The sequence below is a fragment of the Nyctereutes procyonoides genome, unplaced genomic scaffold (genome assembly GCF_905146905.1).
Source record: "Nyctereutes procyonoides isolate TBG_1078 unplaced genomic scaffold, NYPRO_anot_genome, whole genome shotgun sequence".
NCBI lineage: Eukaryota > Metazoa > Chordata > Mammalia > Carnivora > Canidae > Nyctereutes > Nyctereutes procyonoides.
Genome location: NW_026575046.1, coordinates 58,210,054 through 58,232,616, shown reverse-complemented (window position 1 = coordinate 58,232,616; position 22,563 = coordinate 58,210,054). Strand labels below are relative to the sequence as shown.

Genomic DNA, 22,563 nt, shown 5'->3' with positions numbered 1-22,563 from the left:
TGTCGTCACCCTACGAACCACACGAGAACATAGTGGTCTGGAGCTTCAGGAAAGAACAGAACACGCATTCCTGACCCAGGATTCAGGCTCTGGGCTCTGTCCCCAGGAGGGTCTTCAGGCTCAAGGTTAGGACTCTAAAAAGGCCATGGGCTGTATGTGAGACTTCAGGCCTCTAGGTTGAGACTTGGCTCGATTTCCTGAACTCTCGCTTCCAAGGTCTGAGCTAATTTTGAGCTTTTTCCTGGGGTTGTTCTGTGCTACAGTGCTTAGACTTTAGCTGGTCTTCTCTCATTCTTGTCTCCTTTTCCCAAGATCTCCTCCTGGGTTAAGACCTCAGACTTCACACCAGGGCTTGGGTCTTTGAGTTCTGGGCTGTTCCCTCTCCTACAAACTGAGCTCTGTTTCTTTGTCTTAGGCTCCTGGGCTCAGAGCTCATGCTTTACGGTTTCTGGGATTTGGTTCTGGAGTCAAGGCTTGGTTCAGCTTAGGGATTTGTCTCATCCTTAGGGGACCCAGTGAGCTGAGTTTGGGAAGAAGGTGATGATCCGGGCCCCAAACCAAAGAGTATGGGAACAGCTGGTTAAGCATTTTTTTAACTGACAAGGATGCCATTCATCTCTTTGGTCCTGATTATTAGGTTGGGGCTTCTCCTTGGGGCAGCCAGGTTACCCTGAGGTCAATCCTCCATTAATTCTCAAGCTTCATTCTGCAAATCCTGCAGATTGAAGGTTCAGGAACTCATACCAGGAGCAGAGGTTCTCCATAAGTATTATCTATCCTCAGAGCTTTCCCAGACTCACAGGCCTGGCTGGAGAGCAGGATTGGGATAGGGGACAGGGAGGAGTTTGGGGAGAGTTGTGGCTCACAGGGACTTCCCGCATTTTGCATATACTTTTGTACCTAGTAGGTCATAATCAACATTATTGAATAAATCTATACATGAACAAGCAAAGAAATACCTAGAAAGGCTCAGAAAGAAAAAAAAAGAATGCAGAAGCAAAGATGCTGTGAGAGACAATGAACCAGGAGAAGAGAGTTACCCCTTGGTGGACAGCCAGCTTGTGGGGGGTTCACTGAAGCATTCTGGAGGAAGGAGGAGAAGTGGGCATCATGCTATGAACTCCCCATTTGGGTTCACTGGCAATCCTGGGTTTGAGAATAGGGGGAAGGACGGGGGTCAGAGGAGGAGGGAGTGAGGCCCTCCTGACTCAGAGGAGGCCACATTCATGTTCAGGGGTTGAGGAACAAACCCTCCCAGACAGATGTGTGGTCTGGATCATCAGATGCATGAGATGCAGTTCCAGAAGCGTTGGTGTAAAGGCTGTGTCTGCAGGCTCTGTGGCAGGTCTGCTCCTTCTGTCCGGAGATGACAAAGTTTCATTCTGCCTCTTGCCTCTCAACCAGTGGTCAGGAGGTACAGTCAAGGAAGGTAATCTGGCTCCCAGTGAATGAAAAGCTTCTTCCCAGCTTTCCTTCCAGGTCTTCAACTGCCTTTTCTGCAGATTTCCAGGTCTTCATCTTCATGGTTCAATTTGTCATTTGCTTCCTTCTGTTTCAGGTCAATCTACCTTGACAGATAACATCCGGAGAAGATCCGTGTCTTTTTCTGACAGTCTTTTCTCATTTCCCTGATGGTTGTCTGTGGCCTGTACTTTCGGTTGAGGATGGCTTAGTCAGAACACCTGTAAGACGACTTGTCAAGTAGTTGTTGAAAGAAAAAATTAAAAGTCTTACTTTTTTTTTTTTTTGGTACGGTTTTAGATTTTTGGGATAATCGAGCACATAGAACATAGAGTTCCGTATACCCACAGCACCCTCTGCACCTTATTACCAGCTGTAGTCCATGGTCTACATTGAGGTTCACTCTGTGTTATGCCGTTCTGTGGATTTTGACAAATGCGATCACCAATCGATACAATCATCTCCTATCCTGAGGAGGAAGGTGGGTATCATGGTCATAGTCAGGAGGCCTGGGGAATAGAGCAGGGCCAAACCCTGAAGGTGAGAGGTGGGACCCCTACTCTTTCCATTATATTTATGAACATTTGTATATAAGTTTTGTGTGGACACACATTTTCATTTTTTCTTGGATATATACCTAGGGAGTGGAAGTGCTGGACCATGTAGGAACGTTGTTTGACTTTTGATGAACAACAAGACTGTTTTACATTTTCAACAACAAAGTATGATGGTTCCCAGCCTTCTAGCTCCTCACTAATACCTGGTATATCTAACATTTTGATTCTAGTCATCTTAGTGGTTGTGAATTGATGTCCCATTGTGATTTTGATTGGCATATCCCTGATGACTAATGGTGTTGAGTATCTTTTAATGTGTTTCTTGACCATTTGTATTTCTTGTTGGAGGAATGTCTATTCAGATCATTTTAATTGAGTTGTCTTTTAATTACGAAGTTGTAAGCATTCTCTATATGTTCTAGATCCAAGTCCCTTAAATGTTTTGTGCAAATATTTTCTCTCAATTTTGCATGTCACTTCTCTGTTTGTTTTGCTTTCTTGATGGTGCCCTTTGAAGCAAAAGTTTTTAATTTTGATGAAGTCCCACTTATCTATTTTTTTTTTTGCTTGTTTCTGCTTTTTTGGTGTCATATCTAAGAAATCATTGAGAGATTGTAGTTCGTGAAGATTTACACCCATTTCTTCTAAGAGTTTTATAGTTTAACTCATATTTAGTATTGAGTTCATTTTTAAATATGGTGTGGAGTAGAAGTCAGATTTCATTTTTTGCATGTAGATATCAAGTAGTCCCATTCATTACCTTTTATTATAAAGATCATTGTTTCCCCATTTCATTGTTTGGACACACTCATTGAAAATCAATTTACTGCAAATGTGGTTTTTCCCTCTAGATTTTCAATTTTATTCTACTGATCTATATGTCTATCCTTATGTCTTGATCACTGTAGCTTTGTTGCAAGTTTAGATATCAGGAAGTATGTGTATTCCAACTTTGTTCTTTTTAAAGATTGTTGTGGCTATTCTAGGTCCCTTGTATTTCCATATGAATTTTAGGATCAGCTTGTCAATTTATCAAAGAAACTAGCTGAGATTTTGATAGTGTTTGCATTGAATCTGTAGATTAATTTAAGGACTATCACCATGTTAACAATATTGTTTTCTAATCTTAAAATTGAGATGCTTTCCATTTAGATCTTTTAAAATTTCTTTCAACAATATTTTGTAATTTACAGAGTGTAAGTTTTTCACCTTTTGGTGATATCAAAGTAACTTTTTATTTTCCTTATGGATTCTTTGTTAACCAATCAGTTGTTTGGGAGAATGTTTTTATATTAATCTATGTGATAGCATATATATATATTTAATATATAAAACACATATTTTCCAATTGCATTCCAGTTTTGTAAAACACATTCTTTGTGTGTTTTTGATCCTCTCAAATTGATTAATGTTTGATTTATGGCCTGTCATATGTGTTCTCCTGTAGAACATTCCATGTATACTTGAGAAGAATGTATACCTGTCATTATTGGGTGGAGTATTCTGTATATATCTATTAGATCTAGTTGACATACAGTTACATACAGTTGTTGTCCCCCGCCCCCCAGGTCCTATTTCCTTGTTGATCTTCTCTCTACTCATTCTACCCATTAATGAATTTGGAATATTGAAGTCTCCAACTATTTTTTTAATTAATTAATTTATTTGATGTGGGGGAAGGGAAGATGGAATCTCAAGAAGACTCCATGCTGAGTGTGGAGCCTGATGAAGGGCTTGATCTTATGACCCTGAGATCATGACCTGAGCTGAAATCATGAGCTGGATGCTCAAATGACTGAGCCATTCAGGCGCCCCTGAAATCTCCAACTATTATTATTAAGTTGTCTATTTCTCCTTTTAGTTCCATCAGTTTTGCTTCACGTATTTCGGTGCTCTGTTATTAGGTGCTATGCATTTCCTATTCCACTACAGCACATGTTCTACTTTTTACTGAGAACTTACCTTACTTGCCTATACCTCAGTTTCCCCAGCTGTTACAAAGGAATCTTAATGGAAATTCCCAAGGGAGGAGAATTTCTGTTCTCTTAGACTGTCCTGGCTGGACCAATAGTTGGAGCATTGTCGTTTGTTGGAGAGTGCTCTTCCCAGCCTCCTGTGCCCCACAGTCAATCTGCATATATTCCTGAAAACATCAGAGAGGCAACTCCCTTAATCCTGAGCAAATGAGGCAAGCACTTGTCTTTGATTAAGGTTACCAAATTTAGCAATAAAATATAGGATGCCTATGTTTGCTCAATTTAAATCATTGCTATGGCGTATGCATATGCACAATGAGGTAAAAATATTACATGGGCATTTTTAAATTAAAAGCTATTCATTATTCATCTCAAATAATTTATAAAATATCTAAATTACATAACACTTCTTTTAATTATATTTTCTTGATACTCTGACCTTCTTTAACCATTCTTTTGTGTAATTTGCTTATAAGCTAGCTTCCTTGCAGTTCTAGTCCATATTCCATTTACATTGTAACATAGTTTCTGTTACATATGATGTAGCCACATATAATTTATTTCACATGCAATCCATTTCATTTTTTCACCCATACAACATTAATTAATGAGAAAATACACTCAACATTAGACTATGAGTCAGCCACTGAACATTTATAGTTGTGAAGTTTACCACTGTGAAAGTTCTCCAATTTAGATGTGTTGAAGTATTAATGTCATCTCTCATGGCATAGCTTGCTTTTCCATTTTTTAGGATTATGTTGTATCTCTTGGTCAGTGGCTTTTAAAAATGTTTTTCACAACCAAAAGAGCATTATTGTCAATCTTTATTTCTTTTTTCTTTAATACTATATATCATGAATCCACTTGTTCCCATGCTGGAAGAGCATTTAGTAATATCCACGTAAAAAAAAAGTGGAATTTTTCAAGAGATAGAATCCATTTGAAAAAATAGTCATGGCAAATGCTGTAATAATCATCCTCTTCAAATCAGAATTTCTTTTCCTGTTCATAAGTAATGTCATGCCTAGTAAAAGCAACCTTGACACGGGATAAATTTTTCATCAGTTCTTTCTTCAACCCATTCAGCGTGTTCCTTTAAGCAACAGAGTACTTCAGTAACACTATTTACTGTTTTTTAAACATTTGCATAAACTTTTTGCTAAAGAGATATTGAAAATTATGAACAAGAAATAAGAAGGCTTCATTCAATGAGCTATTTAAAAAATCAACAAGAACTTTGGGGCCACCAGAATTCAAGTATGATTACAGTGCTTCAAAATAAACTGAAGTTTCTCTCAACTTCACCTGTTAATGAGAGCCAACAGTGGGGAGCTTGGATGGCTCAGCTGGTTAAGAGTCTGCATTAGGCTCCGGTCATGATCCCAGGGGCCTGGGCTGCCTGTTCAGGGGGGAGTTGCTTCTCCCTCTGCCCCTTCCTCCTGCTTGTACTGCCTCTCCCTATCTCTCAAGTAAATAAATAAAATCTTTTTTTTAAAAAGAGAGCCAACAGGTTTTTGAATTTGACAGAAATGAACAATACCAAATGCAAACAAAACCACAGAATCTTTTCATTGTTCAGTTTGAACAGTGCTGAATTGGAGAACAATTTCATGACTAAGACTTTAGTGTCAACAGAAAGGATATAGATGTGGTCCGAGTCATATTTTGCAGAGTATGGACAGGGCAACCAACATCTTCCACAGACTCATTCATGCCCAGCTTCAACTGCAAATGAAATTGTTTGCATCTCTATACCCACATGTGTATTTGTATTGTTTCTATCAAAAGCAGTGCAATTAAAAAATTAACTCCTAATTAAATATGAGAGTTCTCTACAAACATCTGCTTTTGTTTTTGAAGTCTCATCTGGAAGGGATTTTACCTGTAGTACCCTTATAAGGCAACTCTTTACATGAAAAATATTGCACAAGCAACGGAACATTTTTTTCCCCTCCATTGTGATTACTTGCAATCACGGCTATGTTGTAAAAAAAAAAGGTGAGGCATTTAGATCTCTGATAATCTCTGTAACAGTAAATGGAGCTATTACATTTTTTATTATTGCTATAGATTTCATCCTGGCACTTGAGAATTTACTTGCAATTTTGGAATTCAAAAATACTTTTGTTAGCAATATGTTCAAACAGTCATTTGAGCTAAAAGACTGATAATGATATACAGGATGGGAAGCCATTACAATTTCTGCCATGATTATTTTATCTTCTTCATATGAATTTCTCTTAATCAAAAAATTCATTATTTTATCACTTCCTTTGGAAGTAGTTGAGGAAATTATACATTCTTATGGTTAACTATCAGGATATGCTGGTTTATATCTAGCTTTAAATTTTCCATACTGAGTGACAATTGCATACTGTTCAAAGAGCTATAAAAGGACATTTTCTTCATTTAATAAATGTCCATTGTTCAGAAAATTCATCCCCCCAAAAAAGAAAATTCATTGCAAAATTTACACTGGTGTCTTGGCATTTGGGGGTGCAAATATACACAGAAAAAGAAGAGGTCATAGCAACCACCTGGGAATTGAAAAGATCTCTAATCTCATTTTTTCCTCAGGATATCTGTCGCTCATAAATACAAGTTTATATTTAACAGTAAACAGGAGTTGATGTTGAAAGGATTGAGGGTTTGTGAACAAATATCTGATGCAAAATGAGGTGAGTTTCCTGATCCTCTGCAAGCGAGAGCTGTACTTATGAGGCATAATTGTTCCAAACAAAGCCAAAGCTGATCTTCCACAAAATTTTGGGAAGCCTGGTATTCAGGAATTGGTGGGCTTTCAGAAGCAGGGTGTTTAGAGACGGATGGACTTCCACTTGTGTCACAGTGGTCCCTAGGCTGAAACGGTTGTTGGCCAGCTGGTCTACCAGAATGCAGTGGTGATTGAATGACTGGCTAATGTCCACAAAGTAGAAGGCGAGAGCCTGTGGCTGATCGGTAACTAACCTCTCAGAAGTTACCTCTAACGGTAGTTACTTGTCTATGATTTGGGACTTCGGCCATTGAGCAGTCTTGTCTTTTCTTGAATATGAAAAATAAGTAGTTTTAAATCTCAGGTTCTCTCTTCTCCAAGCCCCCACCCACCTTTTCTTGGTCATCCCTTAACCAAACTCAGGAAAGACCTTAGGGGATGGTTCAGATCTTTATTTGTGGAGGTATGGTTTTTAGCTAGTGTTGCTGTTTATTTGATTTAAGGTCCAAAATCTGTGACCGAAAACTGTCTTGCACTGCTGAATTCTTGTAACTTATTGAAAAAAATCTCGTTATAGGATACTTGGGGAATCTTGACAAAGTCAATATGGGCCACAGGACAAACTCATATACATCGTATGTGCGGAATGTACAAAATTCTTGTGCATGTTATATCTCTGGTGCCTGAGAGCAGAAATGTGCTTTCCCGAGAACACACTCCACCTCACCTTGATCTCCACGGTCAGCACACCCTGGGCTTGCCCTCCGGCTTTGCTCCAGCCAGAGAGGCTGACCTGACCCACAGACATGCTGGCAAAGTCCCCTCTATCTTGAAGACATCTGTGACCAGGCAAGCGTGGCATTTACATTCTAATCCTAATCGTGGCAGACTTTCTCAAGTGTGTGTTCTAGCTCTGTGAACTGAGGTATTTTGCTGTACTGATTATACTCTTCTCTTTTCGTTGTTATTTCATTTAAGAATTTTCACCTTCCTCCTCCTTCCCTTTTTCTTCTCCTCCTCCTCCTCTTGCCCCCCCATCTCTGTCTTCTTCCATTTAGTTTCCTTCCTTCTGATTGCCTCTCAGTTCTCTTTTCCTGAATCTACTGATTTATAAGCTCATCTTTCATTCATCTTTGTTGAGTCCATTTTTTGCTTTTTTTCCCCCTGTGAACCCAAAATATACATGAACTAAAACATGTTTCTAGTTAAATCTCTTTAGAAATCTCTTCTTCTTTTTTTTCTTTTGTGTTATATTTTCTTCCTTTGGTGATTATTCTTATGTTGAATACTCTTTTCATAAACTCTTGCTGGCATTTTTCTTTTTCTTTAAACAAGGTGAGGTATATTCTGTTTTTTTTTTTTAAATTCTGCTTTCTTTCCTCGGTCATCAACCAGGTGTATTCTAATCCCTCTTTGTGGTTCTGACTGAGCATTGTCTGTGGAGTGAGAATTGAGTTGGGGTGCCAGATGTGAGCCCTGCAGGGAACCTTGGTACAGTGTATTCTCTATGTTTATTGAAGTTGCTGTGATGGGTCCAATATTCTATTTCCAGATTTTATTTTGTCCTGTCCCCATTCCAGCTATGTTGTATGTCCCTGGCATTAGTTTCCATTTTTATCAGTTAGAATCACTTTCCTACTGTCTTCTTCATTTCAAAGAACCAGTTTAACTACACCCTGGCATCTTTAGTACAGGTACTAGACTCTTCTGTAGGTTGCTCACAGCTGTCATCTCTACTTTCCAGTGTTCTTGATTTTCACTAATCTAAGGCGCTGCCAGAGAAGGGAACCCAGGTTTTTTGTGGTCTCCTACACCACAAAATATAATCCTTTTAAGTTGGACAGTATCGCCTTATTCTCTGTGACATAAATTCACATTTTTTCCCTAAAAGGGAGTTGTTTCTTTAATCTTTTGCTGTAGTTATGATTCCACTTATCTTTTATCTAGAAAAACTATCTCATGACATTTCTCAGATCTGAGTGGGACCTTTCCCTCAGTTTGGGGCTGTTGACCATTGCTTTCATATCTTTTTCTATTCATCTGAATATTTTAGTAGATATCAAAGGGAGTTCACATTGTGTGTTTTCAGAGCTATCAAATTCAGAAGGCTTTCCTGGCATTTAATATATTACCTAAATATATGTTTCTGAACGAAAATATAGGTTGTCTTAAACTTTGTAACTTTCCTTTATGTTATGTGTGCTATTTCCTGTGTATTTTCTCTCAGCATTGACCTTAAAAGTCTTTTAAAAGAAAATGTCTTGTTTTCCAGAAGCGGGTGTAATTGTGTCCCACTCCATAGTCAGGTTTAGAGAAATATCATGCTCCCACCAAGCTGGAACTTGGGCAGGCCATGAAGGAAAGGGGCTGGCTGAGTCCAAAATGCGCCATCAGGATTAATTATAGACTATACCTGTGATAGTGATTTTGACATGGGATAAGCAAACTTTTTCTATAAGTGGTCACATAATTTGTTAGATTTTGCAAGCCATATGGTGTCTGTCACAGCTGTTTAACTCTGCCATTGTTTCATGAAAGCAGCAGAGACAGTATGAAAGCAGTTAGATGTGGCTCAGAGTTTGATTACAAATAGAGGCGGTGAAGCGGATTTGGCTTATGGACAATAGATTGCTGACTCCTAATTTAGGTAGTAAATTTTGAATTATGACTAGTAATTACTAAAAAACTTAAATAGTGTTTGAATACTAACAATACATATATATATTCTTTTCTTTATATACGCAGCTCCAAGCTCTGTGCCTGGCATATTACTAGGAACTCAGTAGGCATTGGTTTCACAAATGAGTAAATAAATGACATTGCCGATCTCTTCTGTTGCTCACATTACTCAGAATTATTATTGACATGTCTTTCATGCTTTTCCCTTACCCACATTTCATTTGTGGGTCCTTTGACACATAAAACTACTGCCATACAGATGGAGAATAAACTTTCTTTAAATGTTCAAAATGTTGAGCTTTTTAAATGTTGTCTCCACTTTCTAACCAAACAGTTGGGGGGCATTTTCTCCAGTGCATGGGATGCCATTCATTCTACTCCCATGTGTGAAATGCCAATATTGTGTTTTTGAGGCCCAGAAAATGCCTTCTAGAGCTAGAACATGGTATTTCCCACTTTTATTGTCTATCTGTCTCATAGTTTACGACATTGGATCTCTCTCTGTGGGCCACTTTCATCCAGAGAGATTATTTAGTCACATAGGCTTCTTTTCTGTCCACTTTGACAGTGAAATAAGCTCTCTATGGCTCCTTCTTGACTTGCCTAGCCCACTGGGGAGGAGTATTTACTGCCTCTAATATCTTATTCCCTTAGTGACACAACCATTTGTGCAGTCTGGCTCCTCTCACCAGGAGGGAAAACTCCTCAGCTTCAGGCTTAGGAGTGACACCCTGGGAACAAGCTCTTGGTCAATTAGTCCACATAGCAAATGTTCTTCTCTCCCAGAGTTACCTGAAATCCCATGAAAGCTGCTTTCTCCAGAATAGACCCCAATATCTCCAGCTAGATCTGGGGCCTCTTAGATGCTCTCACAAGAGACATCACTGTCAGCATCTGCTCAGGGTGTGCACAGATGAAGTCGTTGCTTCAGAAGAGTAAAATCAATATAGGATACTTTCTCCAGCAAATCTGAGACGTCTCTGGTTCCCCAAAGCTGTCACAAAGAACCTCAGTCTGAGTATACTTGAAGACTTTTATAGTTTCTAAATCAAAGCATGAATCGAGCCTTAGGGAAGCCACTTTGCACCCAGCCCAGTTTATTTGACTCGTTGGGTGTGTCAGCTGGTTAACATTTGGGAATCAAGACTGGTTCTTAAAGGTATGTACATGCTCCTCCAGATGGCACAGGGTGACTCCAGAGAGACAGCATCCTGTTCATCTGGAGAGCATTCCAGCTGTACGGAACTTCCTGCTCAGCCTCTGCAGCCCTCTTTCCTCACTACACAGACATCTGTGCTGATGTCTGGATCTACCTGGCTGCTCTCAGCACATGTCTCCATTTTCAGTCCAAGCAGGATCCCAGTAATAATAGTATAGCTAGCATATTTCTGAAGTTTCTTTTGAAGACATACTGTTTTCTGCTGGGCTCCTGTGGCTCTTTCTGCTGGGCTCCTGTGGCTCCAAAACATGCATAATCGTACCCTAGGCTTCTGAACTGAAGTTATCACTTGGTGATACCCCTCTGCTTCAGGGTACTCTGCTGTGGGTCAAGAGTATGGGAAGTAGTCCCAAATTACAGTTAGCATGCATCAGAATCCCCTGGAGATCTTGTTAACAATGCAGATGTGTGTAGTCCAGCTCCAGAGTGTCTGAATCGGTCTCTGTGGGCTAGGATATGGGAATCTGCATTCTAACAATCCCTTGGCTGATTTTGATGGAGGTGATCAGAGATCATGTACTGAAAAATGCCAGTCTGTAGAACAGACTCATCTAGGGGCCCCACATAGTGAGAGATAGTGTGTCTGGTGATAATGCAGAAGCTGGTACAGGTTGAGATGCCTCTGGATCTATACTGTCTGGGTAAATCCCATCTATCATCCTCTTAGCGTCTTTAGAAGCAGGCAACATTGGGAAAAGAACTGAACAGTTTTTTCTCTCTCCATTCCAAGCCTGGAGGAGTAGCTGCACTCAGCCCTGGTGGGTCAGGATGATGGGTTTTGGGTGCAGTGACTGTGTAAGGAGGGGATTTAGGGACATATGGATGAGTTGAATTTATTCCTGTGCCAGGCTGTGGTTCTTGGAGGTAGTTGGAACTTCAGAGGGTAGAAGTGGGACACTTTAGAACTCAGAGGAGGAGTGCAGGGCTATTCAGAGCTCCGTGGGAGCATAGACAAGCTTGTCTTAGAATACTGCTTTTGGTTTGGAAGAGCAGAATATTTTTCCTCACTACCAATAACCCAGCTTGTTTGGTCTGATTGTTCTGTTGATTGGCTCATCTTTCTGTGTGTGGGTTGTAGATTTAGGGTAATTAACAAAATATAGGAAGTTGTGGTCTGATATGGAGTATATATAATGCTAAAATGCTTGCAATAATAGGAAAACAGGCAAGTTGATCCGGGTGTAGGCCAGGATCTGCATGCCCCGCTCTATCCAGATTGCTGGATAAACTGCAGTGCGGTGGAGGAGAGGGAGAGGAGCTAAAACATGAAACCAGAACCCTTTCACGGGAGTCAGATGAGCAAAAGGGGAACAGAACCAGGGAAAGTGCTTGGAAGAAGTCTTGTCATCAGGTAAAGCCTACCATCTGAGAGCAGCTCAAGTTAAGTATTAGGAAATCTTATCTCAGGAGAATGGTCCTGGAGAAACAAACCAACTGCAGTGATATGGTTTGAATGGCATCCAGGGAGTCAGCATCTAGAAAGCTGCCAGGACAAGCTGCTGGGGTTTGGTGGAGCGCTGATGTGCTTCAGGTGTGTGAGGCAGGGCATGAGGCAGGTGCAGTTGGCCAGGCGAGGCCAGGAGGAATCACGCAGAGGGGCAGCACGCAGAGTCCTGAACGTGGGATAGGTTTGATTCCACAGATGGGGCAGGAGGACTGGAAGGAGTGAGTGCGAACCTGGGAATGAGACAACGCACTCACTCAAGTCATACGTTGGTTTTGTAATTGAATCTATTTTTCCAGTGCACGTTGATACTGAACTTGCTCCCCATGCCCATCCAGTTTGGAATGTCCCATCTTCTGCTTGTTCACAACGCTGCCTGCCCTAGAGTATTCCGAAGAGCCCCTGGAATCTGCACTTCTCGTCTTGTTAATCATCTTAAAGTTCACAGCTGCTGAGAACAAAATCTTCATTGATGTACAGTCTCATTTACTTCCGCTGTCTGCCTCTGTCATGCTGTAGTTCACTAGCTTACTGTAAATCTCATGAAAATTGCTTGTAATCTTTTACCAGCTGCTGCTCTCCATTCATTCAATACTGACTTGTGGGACTTCACTTTTTCACTCAGTTTTTAGGTGGCAGCCCATTAAATAGAGTCAATTTAGAGTTCCCCTTTTCCCTTCTTGGCTTCCTTAATGAATAGAAAAGTCATATTTATATGTCGAAGGGGATACCTGGGATTTGAAATTCTGATCTCCTAAGCTGGGAGCTAAAGCATTAAACCCATGTGTAAATTTTTCCATCATGTTGCCGATTTTTTTCGGACAGTTTCTTTCCTGAGAGGCTTGAAGGGTATCTTTTGAGGAGCTGACTGAAGGAAATCATGTTTGGATGATGCTAAACCTTTTTATTTCTCCCATTGGAGCTCAGCAGCTCATAATCGCAATCTTTCATTGGGCAGTCAAATTTGTAGTTTAGACATGGGCTGGTTCTTAATCTGTGTAGGTTGGAAGAGAAGTAGGGTCAATAATTAAACGCCTGTAGGTAGGTGGTATATTATTTTATACCATTTAGTAGTTTCACTGAATATCTGCTCTGTGGCAGGATCTAGTTAGGCATAAGAAATTCACATGTTAACAAGAGGAAATGCATCTGGGTGTGGAATATTATTAATTGTAGGCCTCCAAATGCCAGCTACTCTGCTGCTTCCTGCATGTTATTCATTTCCTATGACAAACTCGTGAGGTGCTGCTTTTTTACAAGAAAAGTCTTCATGACAGTTAAAAAGTATATGTAAGTCAACATGTAATTTTTGTGGCAGATAACCAGAATTTTCATAATACAGAAAATTATTGTACATTTGCTTCAGAGTATGTATATATATTTATTTCCACCTCTGTCTCTTTATCTATACATATATCTATGTCAGTATTCTTTTTGTGATAATACAAACATTATACAAGTATGTTCATCAACAGTAAAAAAATATGTGTATATATGCAAATTGAATAAATTTCCATTTTTGCAACAGTGGAAGTGAATGAACCAAAGCAAATATGTGCCAATATGGATGGATCTCAAATGTCACATTGAGTGGAAAAAAAAGACCTTTTATTAGATGAGGTACACAGAATGGTTTTATATATATGTATATAAAGATTTTAAATAAAGAGCATATTATTTAGGGACACTTCCTACTTACTGTGTGTTTAACTATGTAAATATAGAATAGGTTAATTGTAAGAAGTTCAAGCAGGGCAAGGTATGGCATGCAAGTGGGAAGGAAAAACAGTGCGTTTCAAAGGGACTGATGTGTTTTATTCCTTAGGTTTAGTGAAAGGTGAATGTGATATTATTTTATTATTAAAATTTAAGCATAAGCCCTTTATAAGAATGATATTCTCATAACAAACAAAAGGTAGGCAGAACTGAGAGTTTTGTTCCTGTTTATATGATTCAGAGCTGGTGGGATAGGATGTGCTCATAGTTGTGGACGGGAGGAAGGCAGCAGAGGTGTCAGGGAAACAGCATCAGGAGCTGATGGAGCTATCTCTGTGACCTTTTCCAGATCTCTTCATCTTTGAGTTTCAGTCCCTTTACTATAAATTGATTCTACTGTTCTCTTCACCAAGAAAGTGAACTCTGGCAGTGACGGTTGACACCGCTGCAATGTGATGGTAATCCATACTCCATACCCTCACCTTCATCAGAATTTCTCACTGCATTTCAGCCACTCTTTTCAATTGTGTCTTCCTGGTGATTGTATTCCTTTCCTTCCATTTCATTTGCTCAAATATCTTCTACGTAATCCTCATAAAGACCACCAATCAATGACGTCACTACTTACAATCTGCTTAAGTCTTCTGGCTCTCTTTTGTGGCTATTCTTCTGGTTCATTATGCAAATACCTTCCACCTATTGTGTCTCTCCACCATTTCGGATGTCTGGCAAAACCTACCATATGCATTCTCAAATGTTGGCGTGTACTACACAGAGAGAGCATATGCAATGTCTCTGATTAAGAGATTTAAATTACACGAGCCGCTGACTACACATGTGAATCTCCAGGCCAGTCCTAAATATCAACCACTATAAAACCCCACTAGTTTCCTTTCTTTCTCAAGACATTTTTGGAAAAGATGTAGAGCTCTGCTCTTCTCTCCTCAGAAGGCTTCTTTATATAGGGAATGAATCTTTTCATACCCTCTTGGTGTACATGTGTGGTGCCCTTAATCTCGGTGTCTGAACCAAATTTTAGTTGAAGGTCCATTCGTGTCAGTAAAGTGGACACAAAAACTTTATCCAACTAATAGGCTCAAATAGTCATGGTTGAGAGTGTTGGATGTGTTTTCTGACTATGTCATAGTTTCAAATGTTTACTTTGATTTCATTAAGGAAAGTTGACTATAGGGACATAAGAGTAAAAACAGCAAGAACAATTACAAGTCATCTCTGGTTCAGCTAAGAGATGACAGTGGTGTGGCTTAAAATGGCAAAAGTATAGAGCGGGGTGTATTTCTAAAGCTAGAGCCAAGAGAATTAGCTGAATATTAAAATAGTGGAAGATACAGGGTAGGGAGTAGTTTTAAGGTTAAAGTGAAGGTACTCAAGAGCTTTATTTTTTGGCAAGTTGAATTTGAAATGCCTGCTACACATTCACACAGAGATGCAGAATATTCACGTAGATACACAAGTCTAGAGCTCAGTCAGGGGTAAAATTCTGGGCATGGACTAAAACTGGGTTGAAAATTACAAATAAAGGCAGTGACCTCTATTAAAAGGCAATTTACATATGAAATTGCATCCTAGCATATGTTAATAACATAAATTGAATTCTTTTGTGACTAAATTCTTGTGGAATCCCAATAGTATTGTAAACATACATACAGAAGTTTGAGGTCAACAGACAACATGAAAAAATCATTCAGCATCAGGGAAATACAAATCAAAACCACGATGAGATACTACCTCACACCAGTAAAATTAACAACACAAGAAACAACAGATATTGAGGAGGATGCAGAGAAAGGGAAACCCTTTTACACTGTTGGTGGGAATGCAGGCTGCTGCAGCCACTCTGGAAAACCATAGAGCTACCCTACGACCTAGCAATTGCACTACTAGGTATTTGTAATGACTGGCTAGAACTAGAGGGTAGTATGCTAAGTGAAATGTCAGTCAGAGAAAGACGAATATCATGATTTCACTTTTATGTGGAATTTAAGAAACAAAACAGATGACCATCGGGGAAGGGAAGGAAAAGCAAAATAAGTTGAATATTGAGAGGGAGGCAAACCATGAGAGATGCTGAACCCTGGGAAACAAACCGAAGCTGCTGGGGGGAGGTTGGGCTGGGGGATGGGATAACTGGGTGGAGGGTGATAAGGAGAGCAGAGAATGTAATGATACCAGATGTTATGTACAACTGATGAATCACTAAATTCTACCCCTGAAACTGATAAAAAAAAAATTGAGGTCAAGTTTCAAAGTCTCTGACTTTTCTTGGTACTAATCTGGCCATATTTCTTGGCTTTCCCAGTTATCTTTTGTAAGTTAGGCTTTTATAAATATCTATACTTAAAGACCTTAAACATTAGCTCGATTCTAAATCTACCTGTATTAAAAGATAAATAGTATCTCTAGGGACTGTGAAAATGAAGCATTGTGTAAGAATTTTGGAAAAGAATTTTGGAAAAGAAAAACTAAAAGACTTCTGTTTGGCAGTGTGTTGCCTTCCATTGCTATTGTCGATTGGTCATTTAGAGTTCTGTCTAAATTATTAGGTGTTCTGTGTTTATGGTCTCCAATATGTCTCCCCTGGGGGAGATTAAAACGTTTTCTTCTTTTTTAGGATTGGTAGTACTGTATTCTTGCATTTATGGGAAGTATCATTTGTTCTTACATAATAACAACTTAATTAAATGAAATTTGTACTGAATGTAAAGAAAAATTAATGACAACTTCTCAGAAGAAAGTACATTGGCTGATTCTGCACCTTAGATGGTAGTTCTTTACTTTTTATTTTTTCCTGTGTTGCTCAGTTTATTTTTAAAATTAGTAAAAGGAGGAGCCTCATTTATGCTACACCTTCCTGACCTAGCAAGTGTACAAAATCAATATTCAAAATGAGAACAAAAGTTGTTGGAATTTTTTATGTCCAGGCAACTCTTGACGAGGACCAGTTGGTAGAATGGTAGGCCTTCATCCTGTTCTTATTCACATGTTCTCCCAGATGAATGAAGGAAAAATGATCATGTGGAATGGGATATATTGATTTGCTTCAAATTTTATGCAAATTTATCAGGACTATCCACTAATAGGCTTTGTGCATTATTTGTGAAACTCATAATGTAGAGAAACCTACAGGGCAGCTGTTACAACGTGACCAGTTTCTGTACTTCTACATGTACCAAAGAGTTTGACTCAATATCACAAGGTATGTGGAAATGAATATAGTATAGTGATCATATGCTTATTTTCTGGATTTCTGGAAGTGTTGGTTAAATTATATTGACAAAGAAAATGTTAAGTGATTTAGTTTCTCATTGGAAATTGTGTACATTATAAGAGAAAAACTATCTCTTGGGTCAGGTAATAAAATAAAGCTGTAAATTTTAATGTGAGTTAGTGATAGTATTATTCCTATTACCCTTAAAAGTGCAAGCAGTTGAGAAAAGAAATAGATCTTTAAGAAATAGAAAGGCTAATATGTGTGACCAAACAGATTTAAATTGCCCTAATGGCTTATTTTTCGTTATAAAAGAAAACCTCCATTCTAACTAATTGGATTTAGCTCAGGTTTATAATTATGTTTGATCAAAGCTCTGAGCATAAAACTGTTAAACAAATAAATGAAACTAAATCACAAACTACGTGAAATCATAACCTTGCATAGTTCTGGGGACTCAAGTGTTTCATTAGAGATAGAAAAACCATAGATTTTTTTTCTTGGCCATCTTCATAAGTCTGACATGATAATCTCTCAAAATTTAGCCCAATTGTGGTCTCTTTGCTTTTAGTCAGTTCTGCATGTAAATAATTAAAGCTGGAGATCTAATTTAGACATGATTCTTAAGCCTAAAGATTCATAAAAAATATTGTCCTCTGTGGATTTCCTGTTCCTCTTTTCTCAATTTTGTGAAGAAGCTGTATGAAATAGGTCAGGTCAGGGGGCCATCCTTTTAATCTTATCCTTATTACTGATCTGCCTCCCATTTCTGACAGAAGGATATCAATGAGAAATGTTAGAAAAGGGATTGATGCTGAGATTTTATCTACTTCTAAGATTGTCTCTTCAGAGCTAGTGACCAGTGTGTACTAGATATTGCCTGTGTATGCCCAATGTCCCAGGTAATTATTAATAGTGTTCCTTTCATTCACAAATATAACCTGATTTGGAATATAAATTATACAGTCACCCTATTCCTAAGTGGTTTCTTACAGCTGATTCAGTTTGAGACATATTTCATCTGAGTTTATCATTTTCTTATAAGTTTTCCTATGGTGGTTAGGAACCTCATTATTCACTGCATTCTCACTTTAAGCAGCCACTCTCTCTTGAGTTGAGATCAACAGGCTGGGCATGCTTGTGCTGTGTGTCTGCCTATTTATGCAACAGCATACCAAGAGTTGTCAGTAGCAGTAGTCTTTCTGTATGATAGGAATTCGACATAGAAGCTAGAAAGTGAGGAGGGAGAAAAGGAAATGTGTAGAGAGAGAGGGGGGCCAAACTCTCCAGCTGACTCATGACTTTGGTTGCTGGGGCAGATTGCAAACAGCCCAATCAAGGAGAAAGAACTGAAATGGAAGTTGAGCTGCTGCTGAAGAAATGTTTGCAGTTTAAGTCCATGCAAATTGATTTGTCTGCTAAAATGAACAAATAAACAAAAACACATTTTTTTGAGGAATTCTCCAGAATCCAGTTTCCACACGTAACATTTCCAGTGTCCAGGATATGATCTATAATTCCAAAGAGACAAAATGTAAACCAGTCTCAAGAGAGACAGAAAAACATTCAACAGAATCCAACTGTGAGATGACCCAGATGGAATCCATGGAAAAAGATTTTAAAATAGCTGTTAAGCTATGCTCGGTGATGTAAAGGAAAACATATTCACATTGAATCAAAGAAATATAAACTATATAAAAGGAACCAAATGTAATTTCTGGAGCTGAAAAATGCCATATCTGAATTAGGATTTCACTAGATTTCTTCACAGCAGAATAGGGGTGACCAAAGAATAACCCCAAGAATATCAAGATAGATCATTAAAAATTATTCATTCTGAGGAACAGAGAACCAAAATGATTGAATAAAAATAGCAAAGAGATACTTTTGGGCCAATATCAGATATCCTAACATATGTGTAAGTTTGGTTTGGGAAGGAGAGATGAAGGATAGAACAGGGCAGAAAATGATATTTGAAGAAATAATGATGAACTAAATGTAGAAGGTAATTCTCCTCAGTGATGGGCATTTTTAATGTCCAGAACAGGACAGTGGAAGAGTCAGTGCTCACACTACAGACAGGATGGGTACAGAATATGTGCCTACAGCTGCATTATCTCACAGAACTTTTTGCTTAGCAGGCTATCTGGTACAAAACATACCACAAGGAAACAAAGTTTTCAGTGAAAATCAATTCATTATGCCCTGGTACTCAAAGACTAGACTTTGAGTCATGAAAGTGCATAAACAAAGTCTTAGCAAGTCTTAATTAACGTGACCCAGAGTGATTTGATACAATTAACAAAGAGGTGCAAAGGGGCCTTCAAAAAAAGGGACTTTGCCTTCCACTCAGAGGGATGAGGAAGGGTTGGGGTTCCAAAGAGCCTGTAGGTCCATGAATTAAGGAAGAAAGAGAGTTTTCAGAAGCTTTTTTCCCTAAAAGTTCCTCTCCCTGTCTTCCTTTTTTAGTAACACTATGCCACCAATTTTTAAACATTATCAACATCACATGAAGTCATCTTGAGATAAAGATAAGTGGGACTTATTTTATAGAGGTCATCATTACAAATTAAGATATGTGGATGCAATTTATTTTCTTTCTATTTCTTTCTATTTTCTATTCTAGTTCTTTTCCTTTTCTAATGAATGTAATAAAAATTATAAGGGTAAATATTTTCCTGTGGTGAATTTCCATTTTTCTTTTTGCACCCCACCTTAATTTAAGTTCTTAAGCTCCTCTATCATTTATGGAAACTTGAAATTTTAGGAATCTCACCTTAAGAGTTAGGAAGTGATTATGATATTCTTGTACTTCATTTGGAAGTATAATGTGTCTTTACAATAAAACCATGGGGAATAGAGGAGAAGAAATTGACCTTGCTATGTTGATTTGTTTGACCAAGTCACCAAACCTTCTAGCTTCTTGCTGCTCAAGTTATGGTTTGCAGATTAGCAGCAGCAGCATCACCTAGGGCTTTGCTAAGAGTGTGAAACCCCTGACCTCACTCCAGACCTGTTGAATCAGAATATGCATTTTAACAAGTTCCTGAGGTGGTTCTTCTGGAAATTAAATTTTTGGAAGCCCTGCCCTAAAACAGCTTTACCTGTCTCCTCCTTAAATGAAAAGTATAATCTTTAAACTAAATTAATTTTCACATCCTCATCTTTCAAGTGGCAATTGATCATCTCTTTTGTATAAGTCATTTCCTTATGTGGCCCCTAGCATGCTGATGGGCAACAGGATGGACGAAGTCAGCACACTGGGTGCATGCAATACACGAAATGTGGGGTGATGTACTCTAATCTCTTGAGTGAGTTGACGTCTAAAAAGGTGGAGCTTTCCTCAATGTCTGATAGATGCCACAGGCATTAACTGGTCAGTTTCTATGAACTGATGCAAAAGATAAATTCCAGGTAGAGAAAAAGTAAGTGGTGATTACGTTGGGAAGTTGGCAGAAAGGACCTTTGTCAAACATTTCTATTCCTAGAAAGACTTGTAAATTAAGGAGTCTTTAGTGTTTTAAAAAAATTTGATGAATGGACTCAAAATAAGGAGTAACCAATCTGATAATAAGCAAAGTGATATCCCCTTGATCTTAGTTATTGTTAGTGCTTTCCACTAATGAAGTCTTGTCATGTTCACTCACACAAAATTCTTTTCAAAGGAGAAATCAAACAAACTCCAACATATACATGCATGCATGTGTGTGGGTGTGCACCACCCCCTTCCCCAGCCCTGATTAAAATGGATCTAGCAACTGACTATGGATACAAAAGTACTACTAATGCATAACTAGGTCAATAAGCATAACCTAGACTTCCAAACTGTGAGGCTGAACTCGTATTTGAGAGCTTCAGACAATCAATGCCCTGCTTTGATTCTTGCACTCCCTTTCATTAATTCTGGGCCAACACATGGCCCACACTAATTAGTCCGTCTTTAATGGAGGCAGTTACTGAATGTCAACACCGGGGTAGGTCACTAAATGCCACTTCTGCTGTTAAAACCAAGGAAACAGGGGAGAGAGAGCACCAAAGGCAACAAGAAACATGGAACAGTAAGAACATAGGGGAGGAAGAGGTGCTGCTAATGAATGATAATGAAATGAAAGAGGCCAAAGTCTATTACAAGCTCTGAAGTTAATAATAATCTTATTTCCCATTTAATATGAGGGTAGGGAGAGTCTTCAGAGGAAAGGTAAGGCTGTGAAGTTAGAAGAAAAATGATATAAGCCAGAGAGAGACTAAGCAAGGGCTTCCTTGTAATAGTGTAAATTAAGAGTGAATATAATACAAGGCAAAAATTATGCTCAAGATTTTTTTAGCCCAGTATTTTAGGCTTTTTAGACCATAGAATAGTTGGAAAATTGCTTCAGTTGTGATTGAAAGAATGTGTGCCGCATGCTCTTTGAGTACTTTGAGTGGTATTTTGGGGGTATAATTTGTTTTCATGAATTTGATTAATTTGTTGTTTACATATTCTGGTCCATGCCTGTTGCAATATTTATATTTATAAGCAAAGAAGCTGAGGTACAAATATTATAGAGGAAATGTTTGTAAAGTAAATTATTCCTTATAGAAAATATCCTGCACATATGTGGTGGCTCCTGATTATTTACTGAAGTTTTATGGTTATATGCATTCTATTACTCTCCACAGAATACAGAATCTCTCAGGTGGGAAAAATGCTCAGCAATGCCTACGACTTCCATCCAACAGTGCTCTGTACACAGTATTCTCTCACAAAATGTGTTTATTTCTATACTTTTCAATGTTCGTTTTAATTATGAAAATATTATTTTGGTATTTGTCACAATAAGAATTCTCTTACTGAGCACCAAATCTATGAGCTCCAAAATTAGCTCTGGAGCTAAAGGATTGCTTATAAACTATACTTATAGACTGATGTTTGACCATGTTAATTTAGAGTTTTTCTAAATAGATTACTTGATTTGAAGTAGGAGAAGGCAAACAAAGTCTCATAAAAAGGAAATCTTTTCACTAATATTTTCCCATAGATTTTCATGACTCATGCCTGATGCAGTGAGACAAAGCTTCTATGAATGTCTTAGAATTTAAATGGCTGTACTGTGAGGATTTTAACAATATCCAAGACTCTTTTTTTCTTGCCTTTAACAGGTATACAAGCAGTAAGCTTAGAAATGTGTTTTTGAGCCTTTTAATAGATACCCTGATAATTCTGCATATATTTAGAAGAGTCATTGTTAAGGAGAGTTACCTAGAACATGGCAGTAGCTCAGTAAAAGTTAGTCAAATGAACAGATCTATAAATATTTCCTCCAATTAGCCTTGTTAGTTGCATCAAATGTTGTAGTCTCCCCTCTGTAAACAAAAAGTTAAAATGTTACATAAATAGCCAGGCAAGGCTTTACGTGCCAGGATCCTCTAAGTTGACCCTTGCTTCTGAAATGGTCTCACACTAATATGCAAATAAGATGTGAAAATCAAGAACTAGTGAAGTAGCATTATGTAGACTGTGGTAGATTAATTGCATTGTATGGTCCTAATTAATGTTACTATTATCTATTATTTTTGTTTTAATAAC

The 22,563-nt window shown here is 38.4% G+C and overlaps 1 long non-coding RNA gene across 1 annotated transcript; it reads left to right on the top strand.

Moving 5' to 3' along the window:
* Window positions 1-1,773: 1,773 nt before the first annotated feature.
* Window positions 1,774-7,346, top strand: LOC129509922 (uncharacterized). The gene is made up of 3 exons (XR_008664437.1): window positions 1,774-1,942; window positions 6,575-6,675; window positions 7,288-7,346. It is a non-coding gene; the product is annotated as an uncharacterized LOC129509922 (long non-coding RNA).
* The last annotated feature ends 15,217 nt before the right edge of the window (window positions 7,347-22,563 follow it).